Source organism: Mytilus edulis, chromosome 5 (genome assembly GCF_963676685.1).
Source record: "Mytilus edulis chromosome 5, xbMytEdul2.2, whole genome shotgun sequence".
Lineage (NCBI taxonomy): Eukaryota > Metazoa > Mollusca > Bivalvia > Mytilida > Mytilidae > Mytilus > Mytilus edulis.
The window spans coordinates 87,722,290-87,741,596 of NC_092348.1; the positions used below are offsets into that span (position 1 = coordinate 87,722,290).

The window sequence follows — 19,307 nt, forward strand, 5'->3', positions numbered from 1 at the left end:
CGGAAAGTGTAAATGAACTTATCTTTTCGATCACTGACCCTCTTCTTATACACTTTGAAAGATGTTTGTGGAATAAAAGAAGAACTGAGGTGGTTTTAAGGGGGAGGGTGCACAGGGGTTCTGGACCCCTTTTGTCAAAATACTGGCTCTAAGAGAGTACTACCAAACTCAAATAAAAAGTAACACCTTTGAACATGTGGACTTGATGTTTGTTATGTGAATTCAATGCTTTATTTCTATATATTGGAATATTCTTCTTACTTTATATAGGAAGTGAGTGAAAAGTCATGAAATTAAACCAAAAAGTTATTTTGATTTAAGAAAATTGTTGCCTAGACATCTTATTTTAGTTTTTATTAGTGTGTTACGCTAATGTTTGTTATTTTCCTCCAGCTGTTTGTTCTTTTGTCCAGGAATCCAACTATTAAATTATTTCCTTCATTTTATTGATATTTGTGTCTAGTTTAAGATTGGGCCCTATAATATATGTCACTAGCTTCGGATATAGATAGTGCAGGATATAATTTGACAAAAAAATAATCAAGTTTATCATAATTTGAAAAAATGTCAACGAAAATAATAACTGATTATAATTTAATGTATAGTGTTTAGTAGCTTGTAAAACAGTGACAGTTGTGACACATATTTACAGTTAATTGGACCAGCTATGTGCCCCGAGAGGCTGTCGCATAGCAGATCATAACCTTACAGTCATGTAGTTTATCATGTATGTTTTGTTTCAAGCCTTTTCTGTAAAACTTAAAACATAAGTGTTATATTTTTAGTAAATTAGTATTTTTTCTGTTTGGTTGAACATTAAGTTGGACCTCCCACAAAATGAATAAATAAATAAAAGATGATTGCTTATGAGATAAACATGACAAAATACATATTTTTTGTCAAAAATTTGTTTATAGTTAATAAATATGTTCAGATGAAGGTTTCTAAGTCAGAAAAGATAACTATTATTTCCCTAAATGTAAGTACATGTACTATATGTTTGACAATAGAGTTATGTATACATGTATGTGTTACATAGGAGATAGGCTTGACATGTGATGTATATTGGTATCGGTATATCTAACTACCCAGGCATCTAGTGTACGATCTTTATTGTTTTTGTCTATTCTCGACTTGATGTACTCTTAGTCAACTTTATTAACTTTTGTCAGTAAAAAAAGCGAAAAAAAATGTTTGAAACGGTTTTATCTGACAGCATCATTTAGTTCATGATAAAGTCACGTTTAAGAAATAATCTGTTAGTATTTTATGATTTAAAAAGAAACTCAATATTGAAAAAAAAAATGCATACTTTTAATTTTAACAGATATCTTGCATCTGCTTTGAAATGAGTATATTTTAAACACCCTTTGTTATAACTAACCTTTCAGGTCAGACTGTTGGAAGAAATATAAGAATATTTTGATGATGGAAGTTTTTAACGACCTTGACTGGCTATATAGCCCTGGCAGGGTCAGCTTTCAAGAATATTTTGTTCACCTTTACAAAAGTTTATAGAATATGATTTATAAAAAATCTATGGTGCTGGAAATTCAAAATACGTTGATTATCCTTTGATTATTCGTGAAATGATGACCTTGACCCCTTACTTAATTTATTACTACTAAACATTTCCAATAATTTAAACTTTTCCTTACATGCACCATCTGTGTTTATAACATAAATATACAATTATGATGGTTTTATTTCCTTAAAATTTGTACCTTTCTATTATATTTTTTCTGAACAAGGGAGTTAACCCATTTTGCAGAAAAAATTAAGAAATGAGTTTTTTTTATGGCTGCATATGTTGCTGTTTGTCCGTAATAAAAAGTAGATTAATGGACATCTTGTTTGGTTTCAAATCCTTGACTATTTATCAGTGTTAGATTTGTAACCTCCGTAATCAATGATCATCTGAATCCCCACAGAGAAAAGTAAAAAGCAGAAAATTTGTGGGGAAACTGATAGTTAGATGGCTTGTCTAATAAATCAGAATAAAAAATCCTCAAGCTGGATTAGAAGCATTTGTTAACCAGATGTAAAACATTTACAAACATACCTAGTTATTATGTGACAAGAATCTAATGTTTCAACAGATTTATAACAATTTATAGGTTCTGTAAAGCAATAGTCTTGTGATTAACTAACTTCTCCAGCTAAGCTCAATATGTTATTTCCCCGATGCTGCTGACTTTTAAAGGTACCAAGTCACTAGTATATGGATTTACTATTAGAAGTTAATTCATGCCTGGATTTGGTTGTTTAAGTTGGTTAACACTGCATTTACAAACACCACTGTTTAAGGAACTGTATCAGAGACTTTTCTACTGACTGTTGTTTCGGTAGGTATTAAATATTTCAAGGCATCTAATTATTTAATAATTCTGGTTAGTAAGCTGTACCAATAAAATAATTAACAACTAAAGGACACTAACTGTACAGCCTTTTTACAATGAGAATTATAACCCATACTGTATTGTAAGCTGTAAACAACTAAAAGACATTGTTCAGCCTGAAACAATGAGAGAAATTTATAGTAATCTGATAATGCTACTGTACCATGATTTTGGTCATGTTTTTGTGCAATGAAGCCTTGTTTTTCATTTTGACGTGTAAGGTCAGTGACCAATTTTACTGCTATATAATACTGTATAAAATAATAAAAACCCATAGCCCTATATTTGGTCCATTATAAATCTGTTTTAAATGCCATCAAGATTCTGTCAACATTGCTTTGTCTCAAACAAAGGAGTAGGTCCGGTAAGGACCGATTTTGGCCTCAAATTTCAGGTTCATCTTACGAAAGATTTTGACCACTTTTTAAACACTTAAGTGTCTATTTCATTTGAATCAATTAATTTATGTGAAAGATTTTAACTGATTTAGTTATTAAAAACAACCCGATTCAAGCTCAAATATGAAAAATATACCAAAGATGCCGAAAAATGTCACTTTTCAGATGATTTTTGTCAAAAATGAAAGTGGCCGCATCCTTGTTCATCCTCAACCTTTATATATGTTATGTATTATCATAAAATACAACTTACATTTCAATATTAAGGATGAACACGAATGCGGCCACTTTCGTTTCACACGAAAACTGTCTAAAATTTAACTAAAATACTAGAATTGTGAAGATTTCAGTAATTTAGCATGACTTAATGGTGCTAGTACCCGATATATGTGCATTGTATTGTCAAAAACAGCCCATATTTATGTAGCAGAAGCATTCTACTGTCCAATAAATAACTAAAAGTTTACATTTTAACAATTTTGTAAAACTGCTATATTTTGGGGCCAAAAAGGGGTCTTACTGGACCTACTCCTTTCAATACCTCATCATTCAGTCATATGGATATTTCTTAGCAGACAATAACCTTTGTGTTCATCCTGGATGTATAGAATATTTTAGGGGCACCTAAGAATGATGTACTAGGCCAAAAAATACCTTACTACTAGTTGCAAAGAATTGACACTTATTTATTGCATGGAAGGAATTTGTTTATCCACATTTTTATAATAAAAACCACTCATACCCCCACTGTCTAATGGTTTCTTTCACACTATAGCCACACACATTAGGTCATTTTATAATGTTTAAAGAATATTTTTGCATTCTTTTTCAAGCTGATTCATTCCCCATTCTACAAAAATGTCTTTCTTCTCCTGAGGGGATTTTTATATTTGTCAAAGGGTACCCAAGTTCAAATTTAATTTATTATTTATGAAAAAGATAAAGATCACTTATGATTGGTTTTAAAAATTGCACTTTGGTCAACATTTTGTTGATAACATTATTCAGCTTTTATTTACTTTTTCATTAAATTTTGATTGTGATCTTCATTTTTAATTTATTGGTCATTTAAATATTTTATGGTTTTGTTATATTACATGTTTTGTGACTAAAATGTGTTTGGTCATTACCATAATTTGATTGTGCTATTGTTGAGTTCTTGACCATCACTATATTATAAAATAATTTTGTGTTTATTCTTGGAGTATTTTAAAGTATGAGTTTTTGTAGTATGTGATTAAAACCATCGTTAATGAAGTGACCTTTTAAACGAAGAATGGTATAAAGAATAAAAATGATGTATGATTCCTTTAAAAACAAGAGTCTCATACTAAATTTACCAATGTTTATTTTTGAATGGATACTTAAGGTAGAATTTTTTGAGGTAGGTTTTTAGGAATGGATTTATTATATTAAAATAACTTAAAACTTGTATTTAACCAAATAGCTATAAGATAAGTGTCTTCAAAGAGTTTGTTCAGAATCTCAAAAATATTCTTTTTGTGTGTGCATTTAAAGCCAGTGGCTAGATAAATAATTTGAAATAAGGTTACTCATAAAATGCATTCTTTGAATATATTGAATGCCAGCAAATCTTTTAAAAATACACTGAGTCAGCATCTGCTAAAATGTTTTTAACAAAAAATCCCTCCCAATAGTAAAAGACAAGAAAAAACATGTGGGTATCTTTAAAGCTGTCATTACATCTCATTTATCATAACTTTGGACGGAAGGAAATGTGTGGTTTTCCTGACCATTGAGCTGGACAGGACAGACCACCACCAATAAAGAGGAAAGGAAAGTTGATGTGTTTATACCTGTTTAATTACTTGCAATTAATTTCCAATAAAGGAAAATCCATTTCAGAACTGAAATCCAACACCACTATTCATTGCTATTTGTGGTTACAATAAAAACTAGAACACTTACTTCACAATTGACCATCATTAATTAATTATTAACAGATACTTATTCTAGGTCAAGCGTAAGTAAAATTATGTCATTTTGGGATTGGAAAATAAACAAGTATTGTTAGTAGATAATTTAATTATCAAACCAGGTGTGAAATAGGTTCTATTAGGTACTTGTAGTGAAACCTGTACTATATATCTATACTTTATAAAAGTACAATGCCAGTATAAGCTCTTTCAATTTGTTACTTACTTTCTATTTTAATTACTAGAGGGTGTACTTGAGATTTTCAAATGTTTCTTGAAGAAAGTATAATACCTTGTGCAAAAAGTTCAAAAGCTTTGAAAAATTATAACGAAGTAATAATGATAATAATGTTATTTGTAGAAATCAATTACTGTATTAGGGTGTTGATTTTTTGAAAATTAAATTAAAAACAAATATTATTATTCCAATGAATCCTTCTTGACAGAAAAACATCTTGCCTTTAGAAAAACATTGTTTGAACTAGAGAATGTATTTTCAAGCTCAATACTCTCAATGTGTTAAAGGGGTCAGATAATGCAACATTTCTCTAAAAAAAAAAAAAGGAAAAAACATTGAAGATTTTTCATGAAACACACAGCAGTGATAATTTTGTCAATTGTTTAATCAGTCCCCATATTTTTTTTTTCTTATCATTTGTTGTTCACACTTTGAGATATCCACTGAATTTCATCATTTTGTTCCCTAATTGAATTTTAGAAATTTGTCCTATTTTTTTTTAATGAGTAGAGCACATTCTGATAACTTGTGCAGTTTTTCAAGATATGGTGATAACAAATTGCAATACTGGACAACCATGAAAAATAATACAAATCATAAATGTAGGTTTATAATCTCAGTTATGATCCTTTTAAAAAGGTGTATCGAGGTTGATTAAAGTCATAGAAAGGGTGTAAAGGGTGTTTCCATATCTAATCCTTTCTCTTAGGCTGTTATTGTTAAGTATTGTCCATCTGTGTCTCTGTTACAGGAGATTTAAGTCTGCATACTTAGGCATTAACATACATGGTTGACCATTTTGTCTGACCTATGTAATGTATTCCTTATACTGAATAAAATGGTGTCTTCCTTTTAAGCTCCAACACTTAATTGTCTGACATATAACTTAGTTGTTTCTGAGGTGAAATCTGCGTACGTAACACAAAGTAGTTATAAGCTTAGCTGATATATATTTGGTCTCTGTACACTTTTAGATTCCTGAAATATTGCCAGAAATGTATCTGGAAGAATTTTTAATTAACTGCAACATGTACAAAAATTACTTATTTTTCCATTGCATATTTGTCTTAACTGTTGTATGATGCTAAATAAAAAAATATGCATTAAATTTTTAATTAACAAATAGTATTTATGTTGTAGATAATGAATGAAAATAATACTTGTTACTTACTAAGTTACAGAATCAGTAGTCTTGTAATGAGACAGAGGAAAAGTAAAGCAAAAAACAGATTTCATATATTTTTCAAAGATAAGTCAACTTTTTATGTTCGAAGCAAACATGCTTTTATAAAGAAAAAGATATAAGAATATGATTTAACCCAACCTTTAATGATAATGAAAGAGGACATGGGGACATGCAATAAGACAGTTACCCTGTTTTGAAATATAAAATAAAAAACATCCAGAAACCGTCTAAAGTTTCTACATCTTTTGAAATATTGAATTTTGTATAATTCCTTTAAAAAAAAAAATCACTACCAAAACAGATTTTAAAAGTATATGAAAATGATAAATATATTGATATAATGGATTAAGGCATGAATAATGGACGGAGAGAGATAAATAATGTGTTTGAAACTATATTAACTTGGTCCCAGACATATCAAATTTACTTAGGATGACTAAAATGCACTCATCATGCAATCTCGTGTGACAACGCCAACTTAATAAATTTAGTATTTATATTTCATATCAAACAACTTAATTATTTGGGTTGTCTGTGTATTTTTATGTGGATTAAACTTTTATAAGGTCATATAAGACGATGTTAATATACCCTTGATATTGTGTTAGAACTGTCAACAGAATATTTTCAGTGATTTATGCTCTTTTCTCAAGTGATTGTTTTTCAGTATAAATGTTTTAAGGTGTTTCAGGGTATTTTTATCTGCACTGAAACTTCACTCACGGTTACAAAGCAAAATTGAAGCTAAATAATTAGGTTTATAAAATTAAAATGAATTAAGTTGTTCAAATATGTATTTACACGTTTTGAATGAACCACGAATGGTTTGTGTCTCTATTATTTTAATATATAATATTTGACACTCATTATTTTACAGAGTAATTGAGTCTTCTTCAAAGAAAAAGTATTAAGTAGCCATATTTAAATTTCAGACAGACAATATCTGGTCCAGGGGACAGAAATATGAAATAGTTAGGAGTTTCTTATTGTGACTTTTTGATGTTCTAAATATGATCTTATCTACGAAACATGCTTCCTTTTCCTTCTTTACATCAAATAATAAAAATCGTCAAAAACTCTTTGTCTGAAATGTTGTAAGTGTCCCGTTATATTAAAATTCTTTTAATCCCTGAATAAATTATCCAATTTCAAAGCTTTGAAAATTTATTCCTGGTGCAATTATTTCCAGCAAGGCTATTATAATTGGTAGGGTTGATTAAACATCGTACATACCAATAGAAATAGCCATCATTTTAAAAATTGGCCTGAAAAACTTCTTTTGACAGTTTATAAAATAGAAATATAAAACTGACAAATTACTGTTTTGTAGCTATGTATCATGCATAAAAGGAATAAATATAATTTGTATTAAAAGTGTAGAAAAGCCATAACTCATGTGAAAACAAGTGTCATCTTGAGATAGAGCAAAGGGGACAGGGGTATAGATGTCCAGTCGGGTGAATAAAACTATTAAATACAAAAGGGCTCCTATGTTTTTTTATGGCCATTGAGTTTTCATTGGATTTTAATAAGTACAAAAATGAGACTTTATCAACAGTCTGTCAATGGCTGACCAAAACCCTGTGACAATTTAAAGCTATGTTTTTAACTTTGTTACTACATTGACAAAAGAGTTGTAGTGATTTTGATCTAAGATAAGATTGTTTCGACCACCGATGATGGTGATCACAGAAGAGGGTGGAAGATTTATGGGGAGATTATTGTGATCTACTCCTTTCTATGTTATTAAGTCAAACGAAGGCTACTTTTTAAAATGATAAAAAATCTCATATTCTCACAGACCCTTACATTAGGACTGCAAAATTAGAAGGATTTTAGTCGCAACATATAGCTTGACAAAATAAACTGCTTTATTCCGTGAGGATAAAATTTACAAATAATTCTTGTGAAAATTGATTTCTAACTTATTGTGGTAAAACTGAAACAAGTTTCCACTTTTAAAAGCTTTTGTAACTTGTAAATAGGTGAAGTATGGAGTGGGATATAAGTCAGGACAACTTGGGAGTGTGATACAAGTTGGGAGTGTGATATAAGTCAGGACAAGTTGAAAGTGTCATACAAGTCAGGACAAGTTGAGAGTGTGATATAAGTCAGGACAAGTTGAAAGTGTCATACAAGTCAGGACAAGTTGAGTGTGTGATATAAGTCAGGACAAGTAAATAGTGTGATAAAAGTCGGGACAAGTTGAGAGTGTGATATAAGTCAGGACAAGTTGAGAGTGTGATATAAGTCAGGACAAGTTGAAAGTGTCATACAAGTCGGGACAAGTTGAGTGTGTGATATAAGTCAGGACAAGTAAATAATGTGATAAAAGTCGGGACAAGTTGAGAGTGTGATATAAGTCAGGACAAGTAAATAGTGTGATAAAAGTCGGGACAAGTTGAGAGTGTGATAAAAGTCAGGACAAGTTGAGAGTGTGATACAAGTCAGGACAAGTTGAGAGTGTGATAAAAGTCAGGACAAGTTGAGAGTGTGATAAAAGTCAGGACAAGTTGAGAGTGTGATAAAAGTCAGGACAAGTTGAGTGTGTGATATAAGTCAGGACAAGTTGAGAGTGTGATACAAGTCAGGACAAGTTGAGAGTGTGATACAAGTCAGGACAAGTTGAGTGTGATACAAGTCAGGACAGGTTAATAGTGTGATAAAAGTCAGGACAGGTTGAGAGTGTGCTACAAGTCAGGACAAGTTGAGAGTGTGATAAAAGTCAGGACAAGTTAATAGTGTGATAAAAGTCGGGACAAGTTGAGAGTGTGATACAAGTCGGGACAAGTTGAGAGTGTGAGACAAGTCAGGACAAGTTGAGAGTGTGATACAAGTCAGGACAAGTTGAGAGTGTGATACAAGTCAGGACAAGTTGAGAGTGTGAGACAAGTCAGGACAAGTTGAGAGTGTGATAAAAGTCAGGACAAGTTGAGAGTGTGATACAAGTCAGGACAAGTTGAGTGTGATACAAGTCAGGACAGGTTAATAGTGTGATAAAAGTCAGGACAGGTTGAGAGTGTGCTACAAGTCAGGACAAGTTGAGAGTGTGATAAAAGTCAGGACAAGTTGAGTGTGTGATATAAGTCAGGACAAGTAAATAGTGTGATAAAAGTCGGGACAAGTTGAGAGTGTGATATAAGTCAGGACAAGTAAATAGTGTGATAAAAGTCGGGACAAGTTGAGAGTGTGATAAAAGTCAGGACAAGTTGAGAGTGTGATACAAGTCAGGACAAGTTGAGAGTGTGATAAAAGTCAGGACAAGTTGAGAGTGTGATAAAAGTCAGGACAAGTTGAGTGTGTGATATAAGTCAGGACAAGTTGAGAGTGTGATAAAAGTCAGGACAAGTTGAGAGTGTGATAAAAGTCAGGACAAGTTGAGAGTGTGATACAAGTCAGGACAAGTTGAGAGTGTGATACAAGTCAGGACAAGTTGAGAGTGTGATATAAGTCAGGACAGGTTGAGAGTGTGATAAAAGTCAGGACAAGTTGAGTGTGTGATATAAGTCGGGACAAGTTGAGAGTGTGATACAAGTCGGGACAAGTTGAGAGTGTGATACAAGTCAGGACAAGTTGAGTGTGATACAAGTCAGGACAGGTTAATAGTGTGATAAAAGTCAGGACAGGTTGAGAGTGTGCTACAAGTCAGGACAAGTTGAGAGTGTGATAAAAGTCAGGACAAGTTAATAGTGTGATAAAAGTCTGGACAAGTTGAGAGTGTGATACAAGTCAGGACAAGTTGAGAGTGTGAGACAAGTCAGGACAAGTTGAGAGTGTGATACAAGTCAGGACAAGTTGAGAGTGTGATACAAGTCAGGACAAGTTGAGAGTGTGAGACAAGTCAGGACAAGTTGAGAGTGTGATAAAAGTCAGGACAAGTTGAGAGTGTGATACAAGTCAGGACAAGTTGAGTGTGATACAAGTCAGGACAGGTTAATAGTGTGATAAAAGTCAGGACAGGTTGAGAGTGTGCTACAAGTCGGGACAAGTTGAGAGTGTGATAAAAGTCAGGACAAGTTAATAGTGTGATAAAAGTCTGGAAAAGTTGAAAGTATTCATACAAGTGAGGACAAGTTGAGAGTGTAGTACAAGTCAGGACAAGTTGAGAGTGTGATATAAGTCAGGACAAGTAAATAGTGTGATAAACGTCGGGAAAAGTTGAAAGTATTCATACAAGTGAGGACAAGTTGAGAATGTAGTACAAGTCAGGACAAGTTGAGAGTGTGATATAAGTCAGGACAAGTAAATAGTGTGATAAAAGTCGGGAAAAGTTGAAAGTTTTCATACAAGTGAGGACAAGTTGAGAGTGTAGTACAAGTCAGGACAAGTTGAGTGTTATATAAGTCGGGGAAGTTTAAAATGAGAGGACAATTTGGGAGTTTGATATTGATATTCAACATTTATTTTTTCTATCTCCCATGAGGGAATTAGTCCGATATTCAATGGTTTTATTTCTCTGTCTCCTATGAGGGAATCAGTGTTCATTGACATTGTATATAGAAATGACATATTGTTTTAAAACTATAAAATAAATAGTGTGATTGTAAGAAACCCATAAAGATTGGTAAAGTAAACAAAATTTGATTTGATTTACAATAATAATTACACCCTGAGCATTAAGTTGTTTGTTGCTGATATTTGGTCAGCATACACATTAGATGGTAAATTGAAACACATTACTTTTACATTGAAAATAACTATAACTGGTATGACAATAATCATCTGACAATGACCTTTATTCAAGTATTATATAGAATTGACATTTTAATGTAAGTTTTATAGTTATATTCCCTTAATTGCAGCATTTTAATCTCAACTTCAATTAATATTTAATGTTATGTCCTGGTGAATTGCCCATTTACAAGGTAAACAGTTTTGAATTATTCATTTTCTGAAATTATAATATTTTATTTTGGACTTCTGACATTTATCTGCGACCTTGAACTATATTTATACTGTGGATATAAGGAAATTTGCATCTTCAATTGCAACATGACATTTCTGTAACCTTATGTCAAATTGTTGTGGTCAATAAATGGTCAGTTTCTTTGTTAAGAATATTCCATGACCCATCTGTTTTATATCTTTTGTATTAAATTGACTGGTAAGCCAAATTAAAATATGGAAAAGAGGGGGGTGGAAGTCATCAGAAACTCAGATTTGACCTTTGATAATTAGATTCATTTCAAATTAAACAAAATATGATAGGTTCAGTGTCCGGTGCTATAAGTATTATTTAAACCTTGGAAATAGGAACATAATTGATGATCCATTCAGACATCATTTGATCTGACCAATAACGTCCGTCCGTTAAATATTATAAATACAGAAAATAAAAATGGTTATGTATAAGATGGTCTAACAATGAAAAAGGATGCCTTCATGGGAACTGAAGGTTCATTAGACTTATATGATTACCTAGAACTAAATAATTGACCTGTTTGATACACGAACATGTGTCCATGAAGAAGTGGAATGTTAGTCAATTTGGCAAAGTTTTCCCATTGATATTTTCTTTCAGAAGCATATCTGTGAAAGGTGTTTGTGGGGCTCACATGTTCCGTTAATATATGCTTGAAATATGCCCAGTTCCTTGATCTTAAAATTCCACATATGACTTTGACATGTATAATAGTATAAATGGACAAATGTTCAAACAGTAAATGTCAGTCCAGTTTTGTTAGTCTTAATGTTACTTTTACCTTACAAAGGTCACATTAACTCAACCTTTTGTATGCAAGTGAAATATCTTATCTCTGTTTTGAAGTTTTACATGACTTTTAATGTTAATTTCTGATGTTCTATGTTTTTCAAACAATTTGATACAACTGCCATTTGATCTTTTGACTTTCTCTAACTTTTGACCCAATGACAAACAAGCTTTAAAATGTTCTACAAAATGAGTTGTGAGGATAATTAAGTGAAAAAAATGATAAAAGGGAGAAAGGTAGCTCTTTGGCTGTTGGCATTATTAAAGCATTAAAGTTTCCAATAGTAATACCCATAAATTTTCCTTTCCATGGGATGATTTTTTAAGTCCTACCATCTGTTTATTGCTTGTAGTATAGTTTACCACTTTGACCATGTGCTTGTATCCTCAACTTTGATGGACATGTTAACAAGTTTTCTTTGGTAACAAAATTTGTAGGAATTTAAAAAACATATGTCCGATCGGTGTTAAAACTGTATCATGTTTCATTTTGTGAAATGTTAGACGGATCTGAATACACAGTAAAGCATCTGCTGACTTATTAAACCTCATGACCTCCATGATTTATGGGATCCTGAGTTCGTCATTTAAAAAAGTGGTATACAGATTGTTTGTTTCTAAACGGAAATTGGCGTAAAAAGCATGCAAGGCTGTTTAACATGTATATGTATCTTTTACATATCATATTGGCAATAAAAACAACTTTAAAACCACAAAAAGGCAACAAAGAAAAGGAACAATTATAATAGAATTTGATTTGAAATTAAATGAAAACATTTGTTAATAACATGTAAGATTGAGCTGACAACAGAATAGATCCTTTGTGATATTTTATTTTCTGTGCCCGCTATAACTTTTGTCCACGGAGTGACAATGACTGTATTATATTACCGGGTTATTGAGGGTTTGATGGGTTACTTAGAACCATTGCCCTCAGACACAAAGAAAATGGTAGACTTCTTTTCATAGATGGAGTGTTTAGTCAACAATTATTGGTGATTTTATTGCATTTTTTCATGGAGAAAGTCAGGCGTTTTGTGATTTTTGTTGTTATTAGTTATAACACTGCATAGAATACATGTAATTATGTTTTCAGTGAATGTAGAGAATAAGTAGTGTTAAATGAGGTGAAGGACAGGTGTTAAGATCTCCGTCGCGTGCCCGCTGATAGCTTTATCACTTCCTGCTTGACTTTATATGGAAAAAAATATTGGCTTTTTGTCCATAATAAAAAGTTAGATTTGTCAAGTAGTTTGAAGTTCACTTAGCAATGATTATAAAAATGTCAACCGTCCGCTGGACCCATTGGGACATTTAGATTAAATAGGGTATTGACCTCTTTTTACTGCTGTGTATCCATTAGGAAATCTAAAATTTGTAACAAACATCATTTTAAAAAAATTATGGAAGAAAAATTTGATGTAGAAAAATTATTGGTACGAGATATGGAAAACTGATTTTAGCTAATACATTGTACATGGACATAATTCAAGAGCAAAAACTTCTTTCATAATTACAAAGCAAAAAATTATATCATGATGTGTATAATACATATCTCTCATTGTGTCAGGATACTTTTCTTTCTTCTTTTTTGAAGTAGATGCAGTTATTATTGTCAATGAAAGGTTCTTTGTACTTTCCGTCAATATTTGGTGGTATAAGCGTTTTTTAAGTTTAATATGAGGTCATTTTTTTAAGTTTAATATGAGGTCATACACACATCTCCATTTCAAACAGGATTACTCTTTTGCATGTTGAACACAAATTAAAGAACATTTCATTACAGAACTATTCTGTAACGAAACACCATAGATGTTCTATAACTTGGAGCAATTAATCCTGCTTTGTGCTGACTTGTATAACTTTTAATGAGAATACTTGAATGAAAATAAAAGCAATGTATCAAATCATTTTACTTTTTTCATCTTTATTTCTAGGTTTAAACCCAACTGCTTTGTGAATGAAAGATCCAGATTTGAGACATCAAAAGAAAATATTTGATATCAAAGGATTCAGGTTAATTACAGGTTAATTACAGGTGAGTCAGGTATAATGCAGGTTGCATGTTAATTTTGTACAATATTGAAGGATTAGATTGTCCAGAGAAAGAAACAATTTCTGTCGGTCACTATGTTATATAGAAATTTATCATGTGGCATTTTTCTATTGTAAAAATAACAATTCCAGCCAATAAGTCTAATGTTAACATATGGTCATTTCTTAAGAAGATTTTTTCCCTATTTTCAATGAATAAACTAGTTTATTCAATTAAGTATTCAAAACGACTTCACTGTGACATGTTTGATGTAGGATTCTATTAAAAAAGACAGATAAAAATAATGTTAAGGTGAAGAAAGGTGAGAAAATAAGTTTTAGTACATGGGATTATGCACATATATAAAGCAGTTGTTACACGTTAGGAAATAATGTTAAGGCAACCACATAAAAAGAGTACAATACATATACATCTGTTGCAGATTTTATATATATGCATTTATAGAATTTTATATATGTTATAAGGAAAATAAGTTAACCAGAGTTTTTCTTTTTATTGTTAGGACCAATGGTTAAAACCAGGTCATACGCCTCTGTTATCAAGGTTATATCCAATTTATACTCTGACTCTGAAGATTTAGTTTAAAACTCTGGTCATCTTTCTATTTTCTGATTCTGATCAATTTGAACTCTGGCCATTTGTCTGTTTTCTGATTCTGAAGTTTGAGTTAAACTCTGGTTATCTTTCTGTTTTCTGATTCTGATCAATTTGAACTCTGGCCATTTGTCTGTTTTCTGATTCTGAAGTTTGAGTAAAACTCTGGTCATCTTTCTGTTTTCTGATTCTGATCAATTTGAACTCTGGCCATTTGTATATTTTCTGATTCTGAAGTTTGAGTTAAACTCTGGTCATCTTTCTGTTTTCTGATTCTGAAAATTGAGTTAAATAAACTCTTGAAGTCTTTCAGTTTTCTGTTTCTGGAGATTGAGTTCAACTCTTGTAATCTTTCAGTTTTCTGTTTCTGAAGATTTAGTTAAACTCTGGTCATCTTTCTGTTTTCTGATTCTGAAGATTGAGTTAAACTCTTGTAATCTTTCAGTTTTCTGTTTCTGAAGATTGAGTTAAACTCTGGTAATTTTTCTGTTTTCTTAAACTGAGAGTTTAGTTAAACTCTGGTCATCTTTCTGATATCTAACAATTTTAGACTATTTTTGGGGAAGATTAAGGTGTTGGAGATTGATAATGGTCCATTGTATTTTCCATTATTTTAAGATATTCCTGTTATCTTTGTCATACATAGTTGAATATTTAAATGCTTTTTTATATTTTTGCTCTAATTAGAAAACAAATTTGACCTTTATCTTTATACTTGTTCCATGATATAAAAATAAATCTGTTTCTGTATTTACATTTCATTAACAGAGTAAGACGGTAACATAGTCATTATTCTCTCAGTAAGCTCATCAGAACATGTTTTTAATGAACCTTTATGAGGTTTTTTGTGAAATAATAGAATCACATTAATTTCAATCAAAGTTTTAAGTCTGTAATGTGCTCATCAAGCGGAAAGTTCTATAAATGTTTGAAATTAAATTGTCAGTAACAGTTGTTTCATCTTGGCAGTGAAACTAAAAGTGATAAACAAAAAATTTAATCAGATTTCAAATTTGTCTGTTGGTGGTATATTCATTTAAAAGTTTTTAATTTGAATCTTGTTAATTTCTCTTCTTGTTTTAGTTATTTTTTGATGGAATGTTAGTTTCATTTAAATTTTATATCATTATACCATTACCATATTTATAACCCACACATAAGAGGTTTATATCGGGTTTTTTTTCCATCATATTTTTGTCAAATTCCACATTTCCATTTTCAATTTTATACAGTCAAATTACCAATAATAGACATTTAAAAAGTTTTGTTAAACTCTGTATTGCCCCCCGACAGCATCACTTGAAATTTCATTGTGTTTAGCCAACTTCTTTATATATTGTTGCTTCCCTTGACAAACAATTTCATAAGTTTTCTTCTGTCTTCAATAGTAATCCGATTAAGATCCAGGATTCAGAGAGAAAAAAAAAGGGGGACAAAATTTTGTGGAACCGGAAACAAATCTTGATTAACCATAAACAAACCTCCAGGAGAACTGGGCATTCAGGTACAGGTAAATAAACCTGCGGTTTGATAGCTAAATTTTGTTTCTTTTTATAAATGCAACAATTGCACTTTTGATTTATCTTAAAATCGGTATTTAGTGCAAATGATTGTTAACAGGTGATAAGTTACCTGACATGTTATTTCAGCCTATCAATTTCTTAATGATCCATTTAAATGTCTGATTGTGAAAAGTTCAACCAATAGAATAAGTATCTAAAATCATTGAAAGATTATGCTTTTATTTCCATTTAGTTTTCCAGGAATTGAGATGACATCCCTTTTTCTGAACTTTCTCCATTGCAATCCAATTCAATCCACCATCTACTAATCTTGAGAGCTGACTTCGTCATAAAAATATAAATATCTGAAATGCACCAGTGGCGGATCCAGAGGGGAGGTTCTGGGGGTCGGAAACCCCTTTTTTTTGGGACGATCAATGCATTTGAATGAGGATATATAGTTGGAACCTTTTTATCCTGGTTTGGGAACCTCCTTTTCAAAATGGCTGATGCATTCATTAAACTTCTTTTTATACCTTTACACTCTGTCAGTTGTTGATACCAAAATGAAGGAGACATTTGTATTTTCTTCAAAAGGAAATATTTATTATTTAAAAAATTGATTTATTCAAATCCATATAACTTTGAATTGGTTATTAAAATAAATAATTCTTGCCTAATGGGAATAATACCTTACCTTAACCCTTACCTTAATTCTCTCCGCGCCAGAAGTCGCATAAGGCCTCCACAATGGGAATAATAACATGACGGTAAATATTCTGATGAAATATTCAATTTTGGATAAAAAAATATTAGTCATGTGTAATGTAGCTATATACCCTCCTGCGTATTTTAAGTGTTTTTGTTAGATTTTTAGGAAGACGTTAAATGAAGTGTAATTATAACAAAAGATACCATGATTCAAATGCATATTAATTACATAATTATGCATCAAAGTAGAAAATTTTAAATGGTTTTTCATTAAAACTTTGAAAAATTTGATAGCTTGCTGTTTTGGTTTTATTAAATTAAATATGATTGGACTTTTGTTCTAACCTAAGGTTATTCCTATTTCTGTGATCAAAAAAGGATTCCAGCTGTGGGTAGTCCTGTGTATAAATGGCTGTTTTCTGTGTTCACAAGTCTCTGATTGTCTCCTGTCTGATGATACTCCAGAGAGTCCAGCAATTTAAACTAAAAATTATTTTATTATTTGAAGCAATTCATTCTATAATGTTTTATCTGGTGGTTTAGGGTATGCAGAAAAATGAAGTATGAATAGGTAAACTGGACCTAGTCCAAATAATTGTGATATCTTAAAAGGCTATTTTATTTTTTTGCTTTGAAGCCTTCCTGTTTAAAGCAGCATATTAAAGTTTTAATTCCCTCTCTTTTATAGGAAGATGCGTTGATGTCTAACTTCAAAATCATACCTACCAATAATAACTAACTTTAAAAGGCATATGATAATATCTACCAAATTACCATCAATTTAGCTGAAAGCTAATCAGTTGCTTTAAAAAGAGTTTTATTTGATACCAAAAGGATTGAAATAAGTCTTAGGATATCCTTACTCATTCTTTAAATGAATACCAGGTAGCATTGTTATGCTGCTGGGATGATGATGTTATTGTATGAAAATTTTTCTTCTTTAAAACCTTTTAATTTACCTTGAATTGGTATGTTTTCTGTCCAGTTCCAATTAAATTTTTCATTGCTTATTGAAGCTGTGAGAGCAGGATGGTCCCTGGAGTCTTGTAGAAATAAAACTGATTTAGTGCATCTTATTTCTGTATTTTTTGTCCATGTAGAAGCTACTGTTGTTTACTGTGAAGGTGAAATTGGTTTCTTTAATGATACTGTGTTTGTAGTATAGTTAATTGTTGAAGTGCTTTTCTGTTTGAAAGTTCATATTACCATTGAAAATGTAAAGGCATAACCTGCAATACAGTTGGTTTTTGATTATAATAGTACAGTCCATTTCTGTAAGACCTTTCTTTATGCCCGAAAAGATAACTTAAACTTCTAAGAGGGTAATATGTGTTACCTTTACAGTTCCAGTCTGAAGTTCCATATCTCCTGTTTAGTTCGTTTCTTAGTAGATGCCTAGAAGCTGATTTTAATAGGATGACTGGTAGAAAGTTTATAGTACCATGGGGGACTGTAATAGGTGTTAATTCTAGTGAGATCTATTACATAAACATGTATCCTCTTATTTCTATTTAACTAAACATCTGTCAATTGTATTATGATATTCAGCATAATTAAACAAAAAAATTAAACAGAGATGAAAAATTAAACAGAGATGCATGAGAAACTTGTTAAATATTTATATCAGTTGAATTTTGCCAGATCAACTATTTGTATAACTAAATGAGATCATCCAGCTTTATCTGTTACTTTAAAACAAGTTATTGTTTAGCTTTCAGTCTTTTACGAGAAATTTTATTGCATTTAAAATTTTTGAAATTTTCTAACATGCTGTTGTATTCATATATTAAAAAGGGAAGAACTAAGTTTGACATATTAATGTTATTTTCTCTACTCACAAAATCATAGGGGTAGCAGGCCCCCTTTTATGGCAGTCGGGTTGGGAGGGGGGGCCTTATAATAAGTTCTAGATCCTCCACTGAAAATAACATGAAAATATATGCTTAAACAGATTAAATATATATATATAGGGGGGTTCGGGGGCTTTGGACAAACCCCTCCCTTGAAAACAAATAATGATTGTCAAAGTCAACGTTCTGTTCGAATTGTGACTTAAAGTCGAGTTTTTGAGGCCAAATAACCCCCCCTTTAGAAATTCCTGGCTACAGGCCTACCTTTTAATTATCATTTAGGATTGAAACTTTGTCTTCCTCTCAGTGATTTGGAAAGCTTGACTTTCTTGCATTTATTTAAATACATGCAAGCAGCCATTAAATAAAGCTTTACCATTTTATAGGTCACTAATTATTTTGCTGAAGATGTGCAGTTAGTTGATCTACCTCACCTGTCTTTTTTACCTGATTGATTTGTCATAAAAAGATACAGATAACCAAATTTTACCTGATTTTGATTATCAAAAGGTGCAGATAGCCCATTTACAGATGATTAAATTTAATTATTTCACATTCAGAAAAGAAAAGAAATTGGTCAAATAGCTAGCTATCATTGGCCAAGGGGTGGTCTGTTTCATAAACCTATTTAAATTTTTGTATTGAATTTCAAGTGAACAACATTTGAAATTTTTCAGTAAATTGACTCCATACAATTAAACAATAAGACTATTGAGGAAGCTTGTC

At 31.3% G+C, this 19,307-nt stretch overlaps 1 protein-coding gene across 1 annotated transcript in view; it reads left to right on the forward strand.

Annotated features, from left to right (window-relative positions):
- The window catches only part of LOC139524717 (roundabout homolog 1-like), a 192,883-nt gene that overhangs the window by 87,512 nt on the left and 86,064 nt on the right, over positions 1 to 19,307 (forward strand). The window contains exon 6 of the mRNA XM_071319737.1: positions 13,806 to 13,906. The gene's annotated coding sequence lies outside the window, so the exon portion shown is untranslated. The remainder of the gene's footprint in view (positions 1 to 13,805; positions 13,907 to 19,307) is intronic.